At 39.5% G+C, this 10,000-nt stretch overlaps 1 protein-coding gene across 1 annotated transcript in view; it reads left to right on the forward strand.

The window, feature by feature from the left end:
- The window catches only part of SPATA5 (spermatogenesis associated 5), a 1,265,813-nt gene that overhangs the window by 782,144 nt on the left and 473,669 nt on the right, over positions 1–10,000 (forward strand). The gene's annotated exons all lie outside the window — the stretch shown is intronic.

The raw sequence follows: 10,000 nt of genomic DNA on the forward strand, positions 1-10,000 counted from the left end.
GCAGTTAAAATATTTTTCTAGGGATGGAATTTGCTAGAAAATGCTGCTGATACCGAAGTAATGTAAGTAAAGCCTTAAATGCAGCCTGAGGCTTCCCACTGTTGTAATATGAGTGGGAGGGGCCTATTTTGGCATTTTTTTTGCACAGCAAAAATTACAGACACAGACATCCAGCTTCTTCTTGCATGATCCAGGACTTCTCTGAAGGGCTCAAAAGGCTTCAAAAGTGGTATTGAGGGAGGTAAAAAGCCACAGTAGAGCTGTGGCAGTTGTTGTGACTGTTTAAAAAACGTTTTTGTCATTTGTTATTCCGTTTTTGGTATTAAGGGGTTAATCATCCATTTGCAAGTGGGTGCAATGCTCTGGTAACTTATTACATACACTGTAAAAATTTCGTTAGTGTAACTGCATTTTTTCACTGTTATTTCAAAATTTGGGAAAATTTGTGTTTCTTAAAGGCGCAGTAACGTTTTTTTATTTTGCTTGTAAACTTGTTTTAAAGTGTTTTCCAAGCTTGCTAGTCTCATTGCTAGTCTGTTTAAACATGTCTGACAAAGAGGAACCTACTTGTTCATTATGTTTGAAAGCCATGGTGGAGCCCCATAGGAGAATGTGTACTAAATGTATTGATTTCACCTTAAACAGTAAAGATCAGTCTTTATCTATAAAAGAATTATCACCAGAGGGTTCTGTCGAGGGGGAAGTTATGCCGACTAACTCTCCCCACATGTCAGACCCTTCGCCTCCCGCTCAGGGGACGCACGCTAATATGGCGCCAATTACATCAGGGACGCCCATAGCGAATACCTTGCAGGACATGGCTGCAATCATGAATAATACCCTGTCAGAGGTATCTCTGACTCGGGGAAACCTGATTCAGAGATTTCTAATTTTAAATTTAAGCTTGAGAACCTCCGTGTATTGCTTGGGGAGGTATTAGCTGCTCTGAATGACTGTAACACAGTTGCAATTCCAGAGAAATTGTGTAGGCTGGATAGATACTATGCGGTGCCGGTGTGTACTGACGTTTTTCCTATACCTAAAAGGCTTACAGAAATTATTAGCAAGGAGTGGGATAGACCCGGTGTGCCCTTTTCCCCACCTCCTATATTTAGAAAAATGTTTCCAATAGACGCCACTACACGGGACATATGGCAGACGGTCCCTAACTTGGAGGGAGCAGTTTCTACTTTAGCAAAGCGTACCACTATCCCGGTTGAGGACAGTTGTGCTTTTTCAGATCCAATGGATAAAAAATTGGAGGGTTACCTTAAGAAAATGTTTATTCAACAAGGTTTTATTTTACAGCCCTTGCATGCATTGCGCCTGTCACTGCTGCGGCGGCATTCTAGTTTGAGGCCCTGGAAGAGGCCATCCAGACAGCTCCATTGAATGAAATTATTGACAAGCTTAGAACGCTTAAGCTAGCTAACTCATTTGTTTCTGATGCCATTGTTCATTTGACTAAACTAACGGCTAAGAATTCCGGATTCGCCATCCAGGCGCGTAGGGCGCTATGGCTTAAATCCTGGTCAGCTGACGTGACTTCAAAGTCTAAATTACTCAACATTCCTTTCAAGGGGCAGACCTTATTTGGGCCTGGCTTGAAGGAAATTATTGCTGACATTACTGGAGGCAAGGGTCATACCCTTCCTCAGGACAGGGCCAAATCAAAGGCCAAACAGTCTAATTTTCGTGCCTTTCGAAATTTCAAGGCAGGAGCAGCATCAACTTCCTCCGCTTCAAAACAAGAGGGAACTGTTGCTCATTCCAGACAGGCCTGGAAACCTAACCAGTCCTGGAATAAGGGCAAGCAGGCCAGAAAGCCTGCTGCTGCCCCCAAGACAGCATGAAGGAACGGCCCCCTATCCGGAAACAGATCTAGTGGGGGGCAGACTTTCTCTCTTCGCCCAGGCGTGGGCAAGAGATGTTCAGGATCCCTGGGCGTTGGAGATCATATCTCAGGGATATCTTCTGGACTTCAAAGCTTCTCCTCCACAAGGGAGATTTCATCTTTCAAGGTTATCAGCAAACCAGATAAAGAAAGAGGCATTCCTAAGCTGTGTGCAAGACCTCCTAGTAATGGGAGTGATCCATCCAGTTCCGCTGATGGAACAAGGACAGGGATTTGATTCAAATCTGTTTGTGGTTCCCAAGAAAGAGGGAACCTTCAGACCAATCTTGGATCTAAAGATCTTAAACAAATTCCTCAGAGTTCCATCATTCAAAATGGAAACTATTCGGACCATCCTACCCATGATCCAAGAGGGTCAGTACATGACCACAGTAGACTTAAAGGATGCCTACCTTCACATACCGATTCACAAAGATCATTATTGGTTCCTAAGGTTTGCCTTTCTAGACAGGCATTACCAATTTGTAGCTCTTCCCTTCGGGTTGGCCACTGCCCCGAGAATTTTTACAAAGGTTCTGGGCTCACTTCTGGCGGTTCTAAGACCGCAAGGCATAGTGGTGGCTCCGTATCTAGACGACATCCTAATACAGGCGTCAAGCTTTCAAATTGCCAAGTCTCATACAGAGATAGTTCTGGCATTTCTGAGGTCGCATGGGTGGAAAGTGAACGTGGAAAAGAGCTCTCTATCACCACTCACAAGAGTCTCCTTCCTAGGGACTCTTATAGATTCTGTAGAGATGAAAATTTACCTGACGGAGTCCAGGTTATCAAAACTTCTAAATGCTTGCCGTGTCCTTCATTCCATTCCACGCCCGTCAGTGGCTCAGTGCATGGAAGTAATCGGCTTAATGGTAGCGGCAATGGACATAGTGCCATTTGCGCGCCTGCATCTCAGACCGCTGCAATTATGCATGCTAAGTCAGTGGAATGGGGATTACTCAGATTTGTCCCCTCTACTAAATCTGGATCAAGAGACCAGAGATTCTCTTCTCTGGTGGCTTTCTCGGGTCCATCTGTCCAAGGGTATGACCTTTCGCAGGCCAGATTGGACAATTGTAACAACAGATGCCAGCCTTCTAGGTTGGGGCGCAGTCTGGAACTCCCTGAAGGCTCAGGGATCGTGGACTCAGGAGGAGAAACTCCTCCCAATAAATATTCTGGAGTTAAGAGCAATATTCAATGCTCTTCTAGCTTGGCCTCAGTTAGCAACACTGAGGTTCATCAGATTTCAGTCGGACAACATCACGACTGTGGCTTACATCAACCATCAAGGGGGAACCAGGAGTTCCCTAGCGATGTTTGAAGTCTCAAAGATAATTCGCTGGGCAGAGTCTCACTCTTGCCACCTGTCAGCGATCCACATCCCAGGCGTAGAGAACTGGGAGGCGAATTTTCTAAGTCTTCAGACTTTTCATCCGGGGGAGTGGGAACTCCATCCGGAGGTGTTTGCTCAACTGGTCCATCGTTGGGGCAAACTAGAACTGGATCTCATGGCGTCTCGCCAGAACGCCAAGCTTCCTGGTTACGGATCCAGGTCCAGGGACCCGGGAGCAACGCTGATAGATGCTCTAGCAGCTCCTTGGTTCTTCAACCTGGCCTATGTGTTTCCACCATTTCCTCTGTTCCCTCGACTGATTGCCAAAATCAAACAGGAGAGAGCATTGGTGATTCTGATAGCGCCTGCGTGGCCACGCAGGACCTGGTATGCAGACCTAGTGGACATGTCATCTCTTCCACCATGGACTCTGCCTCTGAGGCAGGACCTTCTAATACAAGGTCCTTTCAATCATCCAAATCTAATTTCTCTGAGACTGACTGCATGGAGATTGAACGCTTGATTCTATCAAGGCGTGGCTTCTCCGAGTCAGTCATTGATACCTTAATACAGGCTCGGAAGCCTGTCACCAGGAAAATCTACCATAAGATATGGCGTAAATATCTTTATTGGTGTAAATCCAAGAGTTACTCATAGAGTAAGGTTAGGATTCCTAGGATATTGTCCTTTCTCCAAGAGGGTTTGGACAAAGGCTTATCAGCTAGTTCTTTAAAAGGACAGATCTCTGCTCTGTCTATTCTTTTGCACAAGCGTCTGGCAGAAGTTCCAGACGTCCAGGCATTTTGTCAGGCTTTGGTTAGGATTAAGCCTGTGTTTAAAACTGTTGCTCCCCCGAGGAGCTTAAACTTGGTTCTTAAAGTTCTTCAGGGAGTTCCGTTTGAACCCCTTCATTCCATTGATATTAAACTTTTATCTTGGAAAGTTCTGTTTTTGATGGCTATTTCCTCGGCTCGAAGAGTCTCTGAGTTATCTGCCTTACATTGTGATTCTCCTTATCTGATTTTTCATTCAGACAAGGTAGTTCTGCGTACCAAACCTGGGTTTTTACCTAAGGTGGTTTCTAACAGGAATATCAATCAAGAGATTGTTGTTCCATCATTGTGTCCTAATCCTTCTTCAAAGAAGGAATGTCTTTTGCATAATCTGGACGTAGTCCGTGCCTTGAAGTTTTACTTACAGGCTACTAAAGATTTTCGTCAAACATCTGCCCTGTTTGTCGTTTACTCTGGACAGAGGAGAGGTCAAAAAGCTTCGGCAACCTCTCTCTCCTTTTGGCTTCGGAGCATAATACGCTTAGACTATGAGACTGCTGGACAGCAGTCCCCTGAAAGGATTACAGCTCATTCTACTAGAGCTGTGGCTTCCACCTGGGCCTTTAAAAATGAGGCCTCTGTTGAACAGATTTGCAAGGCTGCGACTTGGTCTTCGCTTCACACCTTTTCAAAATTTTACAAATTTGACACTTTTGCTTCTTCGGAGGCTGTTTTTGGGAGAAAGGTTCTACAGGCAGTGGTTCCTTCCGTTTAAGTTCCTGCCTTGTCCCTCCCATCATCCGTGTACTTTAGCTTTGGTATTGGTATCCCACAAGTAATGGATGATCCGTGGACTGGATACACTTAACAAGAGAAAACATAATTTATGCTTACCTGATAAATTCATTTCTCTTGTAGTATATCCAGTCCACGGCCCGCCCTGTCCTTTTAAGGCAGGTCTAAATTTTAATTAAACTACAGTCACCACTGCACCCTATGGTTTCTCCTTTCTCGTATTGTTTCGGTCGAATGACTGGATATGGCAGTGAGGGGAGGAGCTATATAGCAGCTCTGCTGTGAGTGATCCTCTTGCAACTTCCTGTTGGGAAGGAGAATATCCCACAAGTAATGGATGATCCGTGGACTGGATACACTTCAAGAGAAATAAATTTATCAGGTAAGCATAAATTATGTTTTGTCCTGTTTTGAATGTTTTATCTTTTCACAGAGATTAGTTTTTTTAAATAAACTATCAAGGTAGAACATTACATTTGTTTCCATTTTAACAAACATTGCTCATGTCACACTTTTAAACATGATCTTAAAGGGACAGTCTAGTCAAAATTAAACTTTCATGATTCAGATAGGGCATGTAATTATAAACAACTTTCCAATTTACTTTTTTAATCAAATTTGCTTTGTTCACTTCATAATTTTAGTTGAAAGCTAAACCTAGGTAGGCTCAAATGCCGGTTTCTAAGCCCTTGAAGGCCACCTCTTATCTGAATGCATTTGACAGTTTTTCACAACTACACGGTGTTAGTTCATGTCTGCCATATAGATAACATTGTGCTCACGTCCGTGGAGTTACATAGGACTCATAACTGACTGGCTAAAATGCAAGTCTGTCATAACCGTGTTGGTTATGCAAAACTGGGAGATGGGTATTTAAGGGATTATCTATCTTTTTTAACAATATGTTATATACCATTCTGAAAATTTCTGTTGTCCTGTTTTGAATGTTTAATCTTTTCACAAAGATTAGTTTTTTTAATAAACTATCAAGGTAGAACATTAGCTTTGTTTCCATTTTAACAAACATTGCCCATGTCATACTTTTAAACATGATCTTAAAGGGACAGTCTAGTCAAAATTAAACTTTCATGATTCAGATTGGACATGCAATTTTAAACAAATTTCCAATTTACCTTTATCATCAAATTTTATTTGTTCTCTTTGTATTCTTTGTTGAAAGCTAAACCTAGGTAGGATCATATGCCAATTTCTAAGCCTGTGAAGGCCACCTCTTAATGTATTTGACATTTTTCACAGCTAGAGGGTGTTAGTTCATGTGTGCCATATAGATAACATTGTGCTCACACCTATGTAGTTGCTTATGAGAGGGCTCTGATTGGCTAAACTGCAAGTCTGTCAAAAGAACTGAGATAAGGGGGCAGTTTGCAGAGGCTTAGATACAAGGTAATCACAGAGTTAAAAACTATATTAATATAACTGTTGGTTATGCAAAAGTGGGAAATGGGTAATAAAGGTATTTTCTATCTTTTTAAACAATAACAATTCTGGAGTAGACTGCCCCTTCAAAAAATAACGAGTCTAATGATCTGGAAGCAAAACAGTACCCAATCATGTATAATTAGATCACAATGACAAACTTTACAAAAGGTAGACCCCCATAGGGCCTATTTATCAAGTGTCTGGGGGACATGTTCTGCTGTAGCGAATCATGTCCGCCAGACATTGAAAAATGCAGACAGCATACGATGTCGGCATTTATCATTGCACAGGCAGTTCTGGTGAACTGCTTGTGCAATGCCGCCCCCTGCAGATTCGCTAGCAGGTGGTGTCAATCAACCCGATCGCATTCGATCGAGAGAATTGATGTCGGCCGCCTCAGAGGAGGCGGATGAGTTAAAGAGCCGCTGCTTCTTAACTCCTGTTTCCGGCGAGCCAGAAGACTCACGTGAAAACGGGTATACGGCCCCATTCGGGCCATGATAAATCGCCCCCCATGTATCTAAAATATAGGCAACACTGCTCCAAAGTAAAACAAAAAAATAAGTGGCAAAACTTGCTCTAAATGCTAAGTGCATTCTTACACTTTAGATTAGATTATACATAAAATTAACTTTTTATTTTTATTCAAATGTCCAAAATATGCTATTCACAATATATTTGCAATTTCTAATAAACTTCTAGACAAGATTTATATAGAATATTTTTTATTGTTAAAATGTAAAAAATACCAATGTTGTTTTTTTCCATTTGTTTTTTAATGCAGCTTTGCAACAAAAGGTGGTGATATCAATTATACCATAAAACTTTAAAATATTTTCTTTTGTCTTTAGCAAGATAGACATATCACTGAGGAGGTTTCCTTTCCATTGCAATCAAGTAAATCTCAATCTCTAAAATATGGGTGGTTAATGCTTTTCCTGTTTGCAAATTCACTAATTTTTGTTTGTGAGGAATGTTTTGTAACACACAACTTCCTTGAATTGCATATGACATTTCTAAGTTTCTCCTAAACATAGTAATTGTGAGATGGTAATTATCCAAAAACGTTTTCTTGTTTTGTAAATCTTCAACTTGTTTACCTCATAGGTAGAAATTACAAAGGATTATAAAAAGCAATAGTAGCAGGGAAGACAGGTCTGTGTGTTCTTTGTCTAATCATAGAAACACATCCCTTGTATTAGGAATTTTATATTCATTTCTAAACATCTCATGACAGAGACAAAATACTTGATTGATGGACAAAGTTATATCAAATCACCATCAAATTACAGCTTATAAAATTGAGTTTGCAAATAATTTTCTTGTTTCTGATGTTCATTTGTAAATTACACATTCATGGTAAAGCCACCATTCTTGCAAAAGGTTTGGTTCAGGTAGCTGTACCTGACATACTCGTGTGTTGTAATGCGTTAGATTGAGTTTTGTAGGATGATTTATCAAAAACTAAAACCCCTGCAGTTTTACACATAATTTACTGATATTGATATGGTATGGGTAACATTAACAATTAATCTAAGTGGCTTTATGGAATCCACATATCAAGAAAATCATTGTAGGAGTTTGTGCAGTAACACAATCTGGCACAATATCATAAAAGACCCCTTTTCTTTTTTTCCCTGAAGGACTGACGCCATATGGAACTTTCTGGTCTAGAATGTTTGTGTCATCAGCTAAAAATGAAATGTTAAAGGGACAGTCTAGGCCAAAATAAACTTTCATGATTCAGATAGAGCATATAATTTTAAACAATTTTCCAATTTACTTTTATCACCAATTTTGCTTTGTTCTCTTGGTATTCTTAGTTGAAAGCTTAACCTAGGTGGTTCATATGCTAATTTCTTAGACCTTGAAGCCCACCTCTTTCAGATTGCATTTTAACAGTTTTTCACCACTAGAGGGTGTTAGTTCACGTGTTTCATATAGATAACACTGCGCTCGTGCACGTGAAGTTATCTGGAAGCAGGCACTGATTGGCTAAACTGCAAGTCTGTCAAAAGAACTGAAAAAAGAGGCAGTTTGCAGAGGCTTAGATACAAGATAATCACAGAGGTTAAAAGTATATTATTATAACTGTGTTAGTTATACAAAACTTGGAAATGGGTAATAAAGGGATTATCTATCTTTTAAAACAATAAAAATTCTGGTGTAGACTGTCCATTTTTTTTTTTTTTTAATAATTTTTATTGAGGTATTCAAAATGTACAAAAACAAAATCAAACATTAATCATGGCAACACGCCTGTAGACTGTCCTTTTAACATGCAAAACTTGCTTCAAAATCTAATGGCATTGGAAGCAAAATATCATGTTTTGTCTCAGTGCTGGTTTTTCATCTTGAAAACTCTATAGAATGTCTACTGCTTAAACAGTAGTGGCTGTCGCAGGTGATATAATATATGTATAAATATATTAAATATTAAGTACACATAAAGACGATAGTGAGTGCAGTTTAGAAATAATGTTATGTGGAAGATCTTTTCTGAGATTTGTTTTTGCTAAATAACTTCTGTATGAACTTACCTTTTGTTTTGTATTACATATTGTAGTTTTAGTCTTCTTAGTTTATGTAGGTATTTCTGTTAGCTGGAAATAAATATTGTGTAGTTATATTAAAAATTGAAAGTTTTAGTCACTAGGTGTATTTTGGATGTTGACAGATTTATTTTAGTAGCCTGGTGCAGAAGGCTTTGCTTATTGAATATCTAAAAATCCTGATACATTGAGGCCAGAACCTATTCCAATAAAGAGGATTAATTGGTATGTGGTTTAATAGAGGAAAAAGGAATGTTTCGCGGAGACAGATGCATACTTATAGACTTGCACTTAAGCCAGGTAACTTGTTGAGAGAGGACTTTTCAGACCTATTCGCCACACTGACCAGTTATTCTAAAACAAAAGGAAGAGAGTGGAAATTGCAATGTGTTTACCTTAGCAAGTCATGGGTGATTAGCAGTTGGTGATGAGCTGATGTGTATAATGTAGAGAGTGGCTTTGGTAATTGTTGTGATGTCTATGTCTCAGGAAGAGGCGTGCCTGTCTCTTGCCTGCAGTAAAACTGATGACACAGTCTGATAGTCAAGTGCTACACAAAGACAGAGGAATTTATGGGCACCTGAAGGCAATACAAGTTAATGATGAAAGGCGTTCTCAATGTTAGACACTAATTCATAGTGAAATGAAATCCTCACAAGATCTTTGTGTCTGCTGTGCAGCCTTCAAGGATGAAAGCCATCCCAAAACTCTTAAATGCCAGGAGGTCATAATTCAAGTAAGGTTTGGTGCCACAGTGAAGTTTATAGTGGTCACTCAAGTAGTAATTATAGCAAAACTACATAGTTTCATAATGCTGATCTTCATCTTCTTAAAGCCCATTCATTTCATGTGGCACCTCCTGTATAAGTGATGCCCCATAATACAAAAAGAAACAAAACTACAGAAGTATCCTTAAAAGATAAACAAATTGAAAGTATTATCAATAATCCACAAATGCAATATGTGTTGGTTTGACTCTCTGTAGAAAATTCTTCTTCTTTAGTAACAAGATATTTATTTAAAATAATTATGTTTAAAACTTCTGGTGATTTTGTGCACAGATTGAAGATAACTGTGTGTAGGTGTGTGTGTATGTATATATATATGTGTGTGTGTATATATATATATATACATATATATATATATATATACTGTGTGTGTATGTATATATATATGTGTATATATATATATATATATATATATATATATA

Source organism: Bombina bombina, chromosome 2 (genome assembly GCF_027579735.1).
Source record: "Bombina bombina isolate aBomBom1 chromosome 2, aBomBom1.pri, whole genome shotgun sequence".
In the NCBI taxonomy this organism is placed as follows: domain Eukaryota; kingdom Metazoa; phylum Chordata; class Amphibia; order Anura; family Bombinatoridae; genus Bombina; species Bombina bombina.